This window comes from Corvus cornix, chromosome 3, assembly GCF_000738735.6.
Source record: "Corvus cornix cornix isolate S_Up_H32 chromosome 3, ASM73873v5, whole genome shotgun sequence".
Classification (NCBI taxonomy): Eukaryota; Metazoa; Chordata; class Aves; order Passeriformes; family Corvidae; genus Corvus; species Corvus cornix.
Window position 1 is genome coordinate 2,663,433 of NC_047056.1, and position 8,692 is coordinate 2,672,124.

An 8,692-nucleotide genomic window follows, 5' to 3' on the forward strand; every position below is an offset into this window, starting at 1 on the left:
CACAGCTCTCAACATCCAAAAGATTTCAGGTGTTTTAAAGGAGTGGAAGTTTGCAGAGGCAGCAAACCGATTCCACCAGCAATTCTCCACGCAGGTGTTGTACAACGCCGCATTTTCCGCCCGCTTTCATACGAGGAGATTTCTCAATGCTACCAAAGTTACTTATTTTACTACAGATCTCCCCCAGTAAGATCTGCAGAGGGACAGAGCAATGCTGGAGTCATTCTGCCCACCTACAGTGACCTTCACATCAAGCCAAGAGGGCAGCAGCCTACACTCTTTAGAGATGTCTGGTTTCTGTATTTATAAAGCCCTGAAAGTTATAAGCCGAAAAATCCAATTATTCCTTCTATTCTAATCTTTAGTCAGTCCACCTGCACACTCACAGATCACTTTTTCCAACACGCCAATATCTGTTATTGTATTTTTTGACTAAATGGATACTGCAAGTTAACTATTTGTGCTGCTTACAGCCCTAGTCAATGTATCTGTAGATTAGTAATTGCAGCAGGAGACATTGATCCTACAGCAGAAAAACTAAGTAAAAATCATACTTCACCACCAATTCCACTAATGCAACAGCAAACAGGAAAAAAAAATCAGAGCACCTCATTCATAACTATGCAGTTATTCTAAAACAAATAAACCAGCTATTGATAATAAAGAATTCTGCTATTTATATTAAAACTGGTGTAAATCACAGACAGAACAATGAGATGCCACTAGAGCTCATCTCCCTCATAAGAAATTTCTTGTAGGGATTGAAATAATACGCATGAGAAAGTATTTTAATGTAGAGAGTGTTTGTAACAGGATTACACAAGAGAGGAAGGCACATCACATCTGAGATAGTCTAATAAGTGAGTACCTTGGAATGGAAATGGCTTGAGCCATGTAACGCAGATTTCCTGACAAAATGAGATTGTCATTCGAGAACCAAATGCTGAATTACTGAAAACTAACATCAAACAGGATTACACAATTTGCTTAATGGCACAAGTCACAGAATATTGTGATCACAGGAAGTAAAGGGCTATAAATAAACAAATAGTAACAATCGTGTCCAGCAACTCTGCTGGAACTGGAAAGTTCAGGCTGGCAAAACTCTGGGGCCAGAATTTGCTGTCATTTATTGCTCTTTCCCTTGGTAATGGCACCACTGAAATCAATACAATTACATCAGGGGAAAGATGAATCTGCCTTCTAGTGTTTCATGAAGTTGGAAGACAAAATTAATGGAAAGCCCTAATATAATATAATTGACATGAATGCTACAGAGTCTGTCCCACACACAGATCCATCAGCCTTGCTCTGCTGGCATAATAAATTGTTTTCAGCGTACAAAGTTAGCTACTAAAGGCAGGGAAGTGAGAACATAATTTAATATGAATGACAGAAAGAGGAAAAAAATATTGAAGAGTTACACTAATAATATCAGGAAAATGTTAATCGTATGATGATGGGTGTAACATTAACTACATGTTTGGTCTATCTTCAACATCGGTTTAGAGCATTTGTAACCATGGAAGCTGATTCCAAAATGAGATATTCTGTTTTCTAGTATTACATTTGTTATTGTGAGATCTGAATTACAACAGAATCAATTGCTCTTTTTCTTTTTTTTTTTCCTTTCATTTTTCATTCTCTATTTTTTTTTTTCCCTGAGGGAATTGAGGTTTGTGGGTTTGTTATTTTGGGGGGGTGGGTTTTGTATGTAGAGCAGATAACTCACATGCTTTGCTTACCTGGCAATACCATTTTAAAATTCAAATCAAACCTTAAGGTCGAGTCTCACTGCACATCCTTCTTAGAAGGGTGGGTGGCATCCTTAAGACAATTCCCACTGATCGCTTCTTAATGGCACTTCCAAACTACTGGAACATTAAAGGAAAGGTCATACAAAGCCCCTGTGTGCCATCCTTCAGGGCACCAAAACTGTAATGGAATCATATATATTAACTCAGTCAAATAAATTGTTCTTGTTGCCTTTTCTGAGCTGTGGAAATAAATAGGTTTAAGGTGTGCTTTAGGCTGTTGAGTGGGATCAGATGGTTGATTGCTGGTGAGGGGGGAATCACGACTGCTCCGTGGTGTATTTTCCAATAGTACATCAGGTACAGCTTACACAAAACGGTTTCCATTATTAGGGAATATTTTTCTTTCAATACAGGTTTAAGGATAATAATAAAAATGAAAGTATTTCCTGTTTTTGCTGAAGTAAAAATGTTGCACCTCATCTTCCCCTCTCTTAGCTCAGTTTCCTCTATTGGAGCCTTTGAAGTGGGACAATCTGCACTAAATGAGGGTGCTCAGTTACTGCTGAGCACATTTGGCTCATTTATGCATTCAGATTTCAGCTTTTTCTGGAAAAGTTTGGCAGTTCAAAAGCAAAACAGGAAGGAATTTTTCCCAGGATGCTGTACATGACTTGGACAGATTGTGAGGTTTTGGCAAGGTTTTCCAGAGGCTGGTGCACACCAAAGGTCAGTGGGCAAGTGTTTAGGGATTTCCACGATAGTTCCTCTTCTTGCAGCTTCCTGCTTTGAATAATCAGTTATGTTTTGTTTGAAACAAATAAGAAGTTAATATATTGGTTTTTAAATGAGCTATTTGCACGCAGACAGAAGTGGGGGAAACATGTGGCATTTATTATTAGAATTATTAGAAGTTACCATCATCCTCTTATCTTTAAAACAAGTGCTGATGGGGAGCTCAGTGCCACCAAGATGAGGATTGTTATTACACTCTTCCACTACCAAAGGTGTTTAGTCAAAGCCCAGTGCAGCCCTCTGGGCCTCAGTTCTATCCAAAGGCACGTGCAAGGGTGGGACTGGGATCCTGCCTCTGCAAACAGCAGCACAAGCAGCTGGGAAGGAGCAATTCATGTTAACAAGAAACCCTGGATTGCCTGAGATTTTTTCTTCTCAATATGTACAAACAATAAGGAGCTTAATAAGGACAGAGCACTGTTCTGACTGTAGCTACAAATGGAGCTAGTTAGCTACTGTGAGCTTTTTTTAAAAGAATGGTTGCCATTATAAAAATAAATGTAGACAATATCTTTCACTGGATCACTCTGCAACCTAAATTATGTTCTTTTTGTTTTAATAATTTCTGCACTCTTTTTTTTTTTCTAACTGCCTGCTTCCATCAAGGACAAATGTCTATTGGATGAAGTACATCATCTTTCTCCACTCCCATCCTAGCAAATACATGCAAAACTAATTTTCTATCCATGATTTCACCGTGATTTGGAGCATTCAGTCTGAAATACAAGTTTTCACACTAGCATATTCCTAATTACTAGGATTTTGTATTTTTAATCTCTCAACCCACATACCATTAACTTAAGCAGCTCACATAAGACTAATTCATCTATACAATACTGAATATCAAGCACAGCTTTGCGTTATTGGGACATATTCAAAATCAACTTCCATGTGATCAACTTAACACGTAGGATTCAGATCCCCAACACAACATCTCGGACTTCAGGAGGAATTTCTCCCCACAGTGGGTTGTTAAACATTGGAAGGGGCTGCCCAAGGAGGAGGTGGAGTCCCCATTGCTGGAGGTGTTTAAGGAAAGACTGGACATAGCATTTAGTGCCAGGGTCTGGTTGACAAGGTGGTGTTCAGCAAGGGGTAGGACTCAATTATCTCCGACGTCTTTTCCAGCCTAATGGATTCTGGGAAAAATCCTTTTGCCGTCTTTTTAAGTCTACTGCTATGCTAATATTTTCCAATGCATCTGCAGTGACGTGTAAGAGTTAAGTTATTTTTCATTTGTGGTTTTTCCTCTATGTCTTAAAAGGCTTTTAGGCTAAGCCTGGAGTTCTGTCTTAACACTCAAGAGATTGACAGCAAATGGTGGTCACAGCCCTGATAAGTTTCAAGTTTAAATTGAAGAATTATTATTTACATTGAGAGAGAGAGAGTAACAGAGAGAAATGTTAAGTCTGAGTAATCAACCACAAATAGCCAGGAAGTAAATCAGTTTAGAAACAAGAGCTTTTTTAAAAAGAAAAAAAAAAAAAACCAAATTAAAAAAACCCCAAAACCCTAACCATATTTAATAAATGGATGGTTTATATGTATTTTTATATTTTATATATAACTCAGCCCCTCAGCCCAGGCTGCAGGAACAGCTCCTGCCCCAGTCTCACATGCAGCAATATTTGACTGTATTTTGGGGTTAATCATTTCCCTTTTATGCAGTTTATTTCCAAGAAACACCACACACTTTTAAGAAAGGTCACTTAGCTCCGTCTGGGGAATTCTCAGTCAACAGGTGTAAAGGGCCTGTGCTTTGCATACGGACACTGAGCAGGGGAGCAGATGGGCTGTGGCAGAGACCAGCAAGGGACAGAACAGAGGTGACAGAGTAGGTATTAGAGGCAGAATGACCAGTAGTGTCATTAATGTAAGGTATTCTCCCCCTAAAAATCGATCATGGAGTCATTTCTCAGGAAGAGCACCGATGAACTCAACTCAGATCATTTTTCATGTCCTACAGGTGGAAGCCATGCTAATAGACGGAAATGAGGGCTCTCCCCAATTGATGATGTGAATATTAAGGAGAATTAAAAATTCTTCCTTTGGAAGAACTGATTGAAACCCCTGTGACAGGCACCTCTGCAGGGCCGGCTTAGCTTTAAACTAGAACTCAGCCAGACTCTTTCTATTGCAGGGTATTCTGCAAAAAACCCCCGCAGCTTTATCTCTCCGGTCATGCAAACCTAAACAGAATGTCTTTTATTCAAAACACCAAAAATTAGATCACAGCATAAGACTCAGCCCCTCTTTGAATATTTACTATTTGCTGGGCAATGAATTCCAGCTCACTTCTCTTGCTGTCTGAATGAAGGCTGACCCTGAAATGACCAAACCAGTAACCTAAACAGCCGTGGAAATAACTTCAGGCGTTTTCACCCTCCATTTAGTTTAGATGTTTCTTACTGTTAGAACTGCTATTCCTACAGGATTAATTATAAATAGTTATCTACTGATATCTACAGTAATACATTTTGCTTCTGAGCATGCACCACTGAGTTTTATAATGGGTTGTGTATACACTGCAAATGTTAAACAATATTCTCATTGAATAATGACAGGCAATGTGTATTTGCATTTCCTGGGAGATTTAATGATGCGGTGGGATAGCTGGATGGAAACCGGGAATTAATATTAAGACTTAGTGCCAAAGCCACCTCCAGGACAGCAGGCACACTGCTCATTAACTCAAGAGATTTTGAACCCATTTACTCTGTGCTAGACTTCGGTTTTTGGGATCAAAAGTCACTTTGTTTTTCCTATCCTCTCTGTAGAAACAGATTTGAATAGAATAGATAGCGCTTCAACTTGTCTTCTCCTTCGCCAGTGCTCTGGGTTTTTTCTCCAGAAGAAAAAGGTTCTCCCAGCTTCCCAGGTTGTCTCAGAGCTCTCCCCTGCCTCCAGCCCTGGGGAAGGTGATGCTCTGCCAGGGGCGAAGGAGCAGCCACACAACTGCTCCACCCTCCTCCTCTTTTCAGCCCAGCTCCACCCCACGCCTGCACACACAGGGAGATGATTTCCTCCTCTCCACTGACTCAGGGGCTGCACTGCACTTCTGGGAGCACAAGAGAGTTGCTCACACCAATAGGGAAGAGGAAGAAATAGGGGAAGCAAAGGAAACCAATCTAGGGAAGTGACGAGACCCCACATCCATCAGCCAGACACGCTTTGCTCTAATGGCACTTGCAACGCTTGCTTCAAGGGTGCTTCAAAGCTGGAGGGAAGCTGCTGTTACCTTGGACACATCTACTTGAGTTTGCTAAAACTTAAAGCTGGGACAGTGGCAGAAATAGAACTTTTTCAAGCTTCAGTTTATCATTTATAGAATGTAAAAAACTAGACAGAGAGAAATCAGAAAAAGCATCTGCATGTTATTTGCTGAACAGCTCTACTTTCAAAACCAAATTAAGGTAGTCTTCTCTCTTTAATGCCAAGTCCCTCTAAGACTACTGAAAAAAACCCCCAACTTCCCAGGCTTACAAGTTACAACATATTTCTAAATAATACCGTACATCCCTCAGTCTCCTCACTTCTCATGGTAACCCAAGATTTTATTTTCAAAGCTCAAGGTGAAGGAGTTAAAGCTGCCACACTTCCAACCACACGGAAGTTTCAAACTTGTTTTTGCTTTCTTCCCTCTCTTCCTATGAGCCTTGTCCATGGCACAATCTGCTGAATTCATTTTACAGTGATATTTTAGTGTTTCTTCTCTCATAGAATTTTAATGTGTTTAATCTGACAAACTGAAGTCTAAAATATGCACAGACCCATTTTTCTGAGTTGTTATGAAGTCTTAAGAGTCCCTGCCTTACATGCTGTCCCTGAAATCAATACAATTACACCTGATAAACATTCTTCTCATGTAAATTAGAAGAAAACATCTCTCAGGTTGAATATTTCCAATCCTGTGAAAAGTGGACATACAGTGGGAGACAGCATCATGGAAAATAAAGTGTTAAAATAAGGTCCCTAAAAGGAGCAGTTTGTTTGATGGAGCACTGGCAGACTCCTTTAACAGAGCCCCAAATGGAATCCAGAAATTATTTTTAACACCATCCTCATCATCAAAAGCAGGTTTTGTCTGTGGTGTGACTGACCCAGCACATGCAGCATCCCACTGGTGGCAGCAGGCTGAGCACTCTGCAGTGGCTGCTCATTAACTGGCTTGTTTTAGTGTGTAGTGTCTAAATAGGCTGAAATCAAAACTTCATTCAAGATGTGAGGGTGAAACCATGTGCAACCCCAAATTTCATGGTTAGCTGCGTGTCACTCAAGGGATATTTGGGTGCTATCTGGAAGACAACGTGTTTCTGCTCAGAAAAGTGACAAACAGAAAATAGGGCACCTTCAGGAGCACTTGTACAGCAATTCTGGCCTCTAAATAGAGAGTCACACCTCTGCAATAAAGCAGTGTGGTCTCAAACCCCACTCAACATGGAACTGCAGTGGAATTCGATGGCATCTAAATCTATGGGCCATCTCTCCATAGGACAAGTGCCACCCCTTCAACCTCATTCATGTGGACTTAGTAAAAATAAAACCAACAAAACCTTAGTCAAAAGAAAGATATTTTACATTTTGTTCTGCTCTGGCTCTGCAGTCCTGTTCCTGAGAAAGTTAACTTAAATTTCCCTCCCTCTCCATTTGTAACTTGTCAATCAGAACCAATTTGTTTTTTCACAAATTATATCTCAGCACAGAAACATATTCAAATGCTGAATTTATTTATCTAGTCCAAAATCCCTGTCTGGCACTGCTACTTCAGCCATTTTAGTGTGAAACAGATGCAGGAGTTTTTCCCTTTCCCCAGAAGTGGGTGTCCAAGTGTGTAACTTCCCTGGAGCAGTTCTGTGTGGCCTGTGCTTCTGCCCATGGGGGAGCCTGTGCTGGCTGTACAGTCAGGTTTTCAACAAGAAAGTTTATCACTAAAATTCCTTTGTAGTATAACATCCTCACTTAAAAGCAATAAATATCAACTTGAAGGTCTGAAGTACACCAAAATGAGGATTAAACACCACTAGATATGTGGTGCTGAACCAAAATATTATTTTCTGTTATTAATGGGAGCAGAGTTTTGTAGGTAAGGCCCTGGGCCTGAAGGAATTTAGATTCATTCCCTGTGCTGGCACAGACCTTAGCTGTGACCTCTGGCTAATCACCCAATTGCCTTGTCCTCACTTTCCCCCTTTGCAACAGGGGACAGCTGCAGCTCCATCTGTACTGAGGGATGTGCAGCCATGTGCTCACAGCCACTTCATGCACATGGCATTGAGAATCCCCACAGCAGGTACAATGGACAAAGCTGCAAGCCCTATTCAGCTGCTCATGGAGGAGGTGGAATCCCTTCTTAGGACCCTTTCCCCTCCAGTAGAGCAGTTCCCCATCAAATGGAGACCCTCACCTGTCTTTTCTCCAAACCTTTGTCCATCTTGCCAGTTTACCTTTTCAAACCAAGAGTTTTTCCTCATCACACACCAACAAAGTGGGCCTTGTCCACAGCTTACGTGTACAGACACCACACCACAGGCAGTAACAATAAAGAAAACTTTGATTAACCCACATCTTACCTTTATAGCCACTGATAAGGCTCCAAAATGCCACCTGTGCCAGCCAAAAGGCAGCGCTATTGCTCACAACCAACTCCTGGTTCCTGGTGCAGAGATCACGTGAAGGTGGGTGTGGCCTCAGGGCCGCACTCTTTTCCTTGGGTTGAAGGATGCAAAAGGCTCTGGCATCAGTCCTCTTAAACGAGGTGCCATCTCCACAAAGGCCATCGATTCTGAATGACAGTGTACAAATAGGCAAAGCATGCCCTTAGGAATACATCTCCTTCCAGACACAGAATAGCCTTAACAAAGCCTGGGAAACCAAGGGTTTCACTGAAGTGTGTTTGTTTAGACCCGTGGGCCCATTTCCTCATGGCTGAAGAAGGAGAATACGCAAGACAAATTGTTCTGTGGCCCAGTAAAAGACACATGCAATCACAAAGAGAGAAGAAATAATTCTAAACCTTTCATCTAGTTGAAAACTGACCTTCCTTAGCTTGAAACTGCTTGTAGGAGTCCCAGGACAGGTTGTTCTGACATTCTTTTAACATCGTTTCATCAGCACAGCCAAAACTAATCAGAAGAATATTACCC

At 41.0% G+C, this 8,692-nt stretch overlaps 1 long non-coding RNA gene across 2 annotated transcripts in view; it reads right to left on the reverse strand.

Annotated features, from left to right (window-relative positions):
- The window catches only part of LOC109145091, a 222,969-nt gene extending 214,776 nt beyond the window's left edge, over window positions 1-8,193 (reverse strand). For both annotated transcript variants that reach the window (XR_005604080.1, XR_005604079.1), the window contains exon 1: window positions 8,120-8,193. This is a non-coding gene — a long non-coding RNA (uncharacterized LOC109145091). The remainder of the gene's footprint in view (window positions 1-8,119) is intronic.
- Window positions 8,194-8,692: the final 499 nt, after the last annotated feature.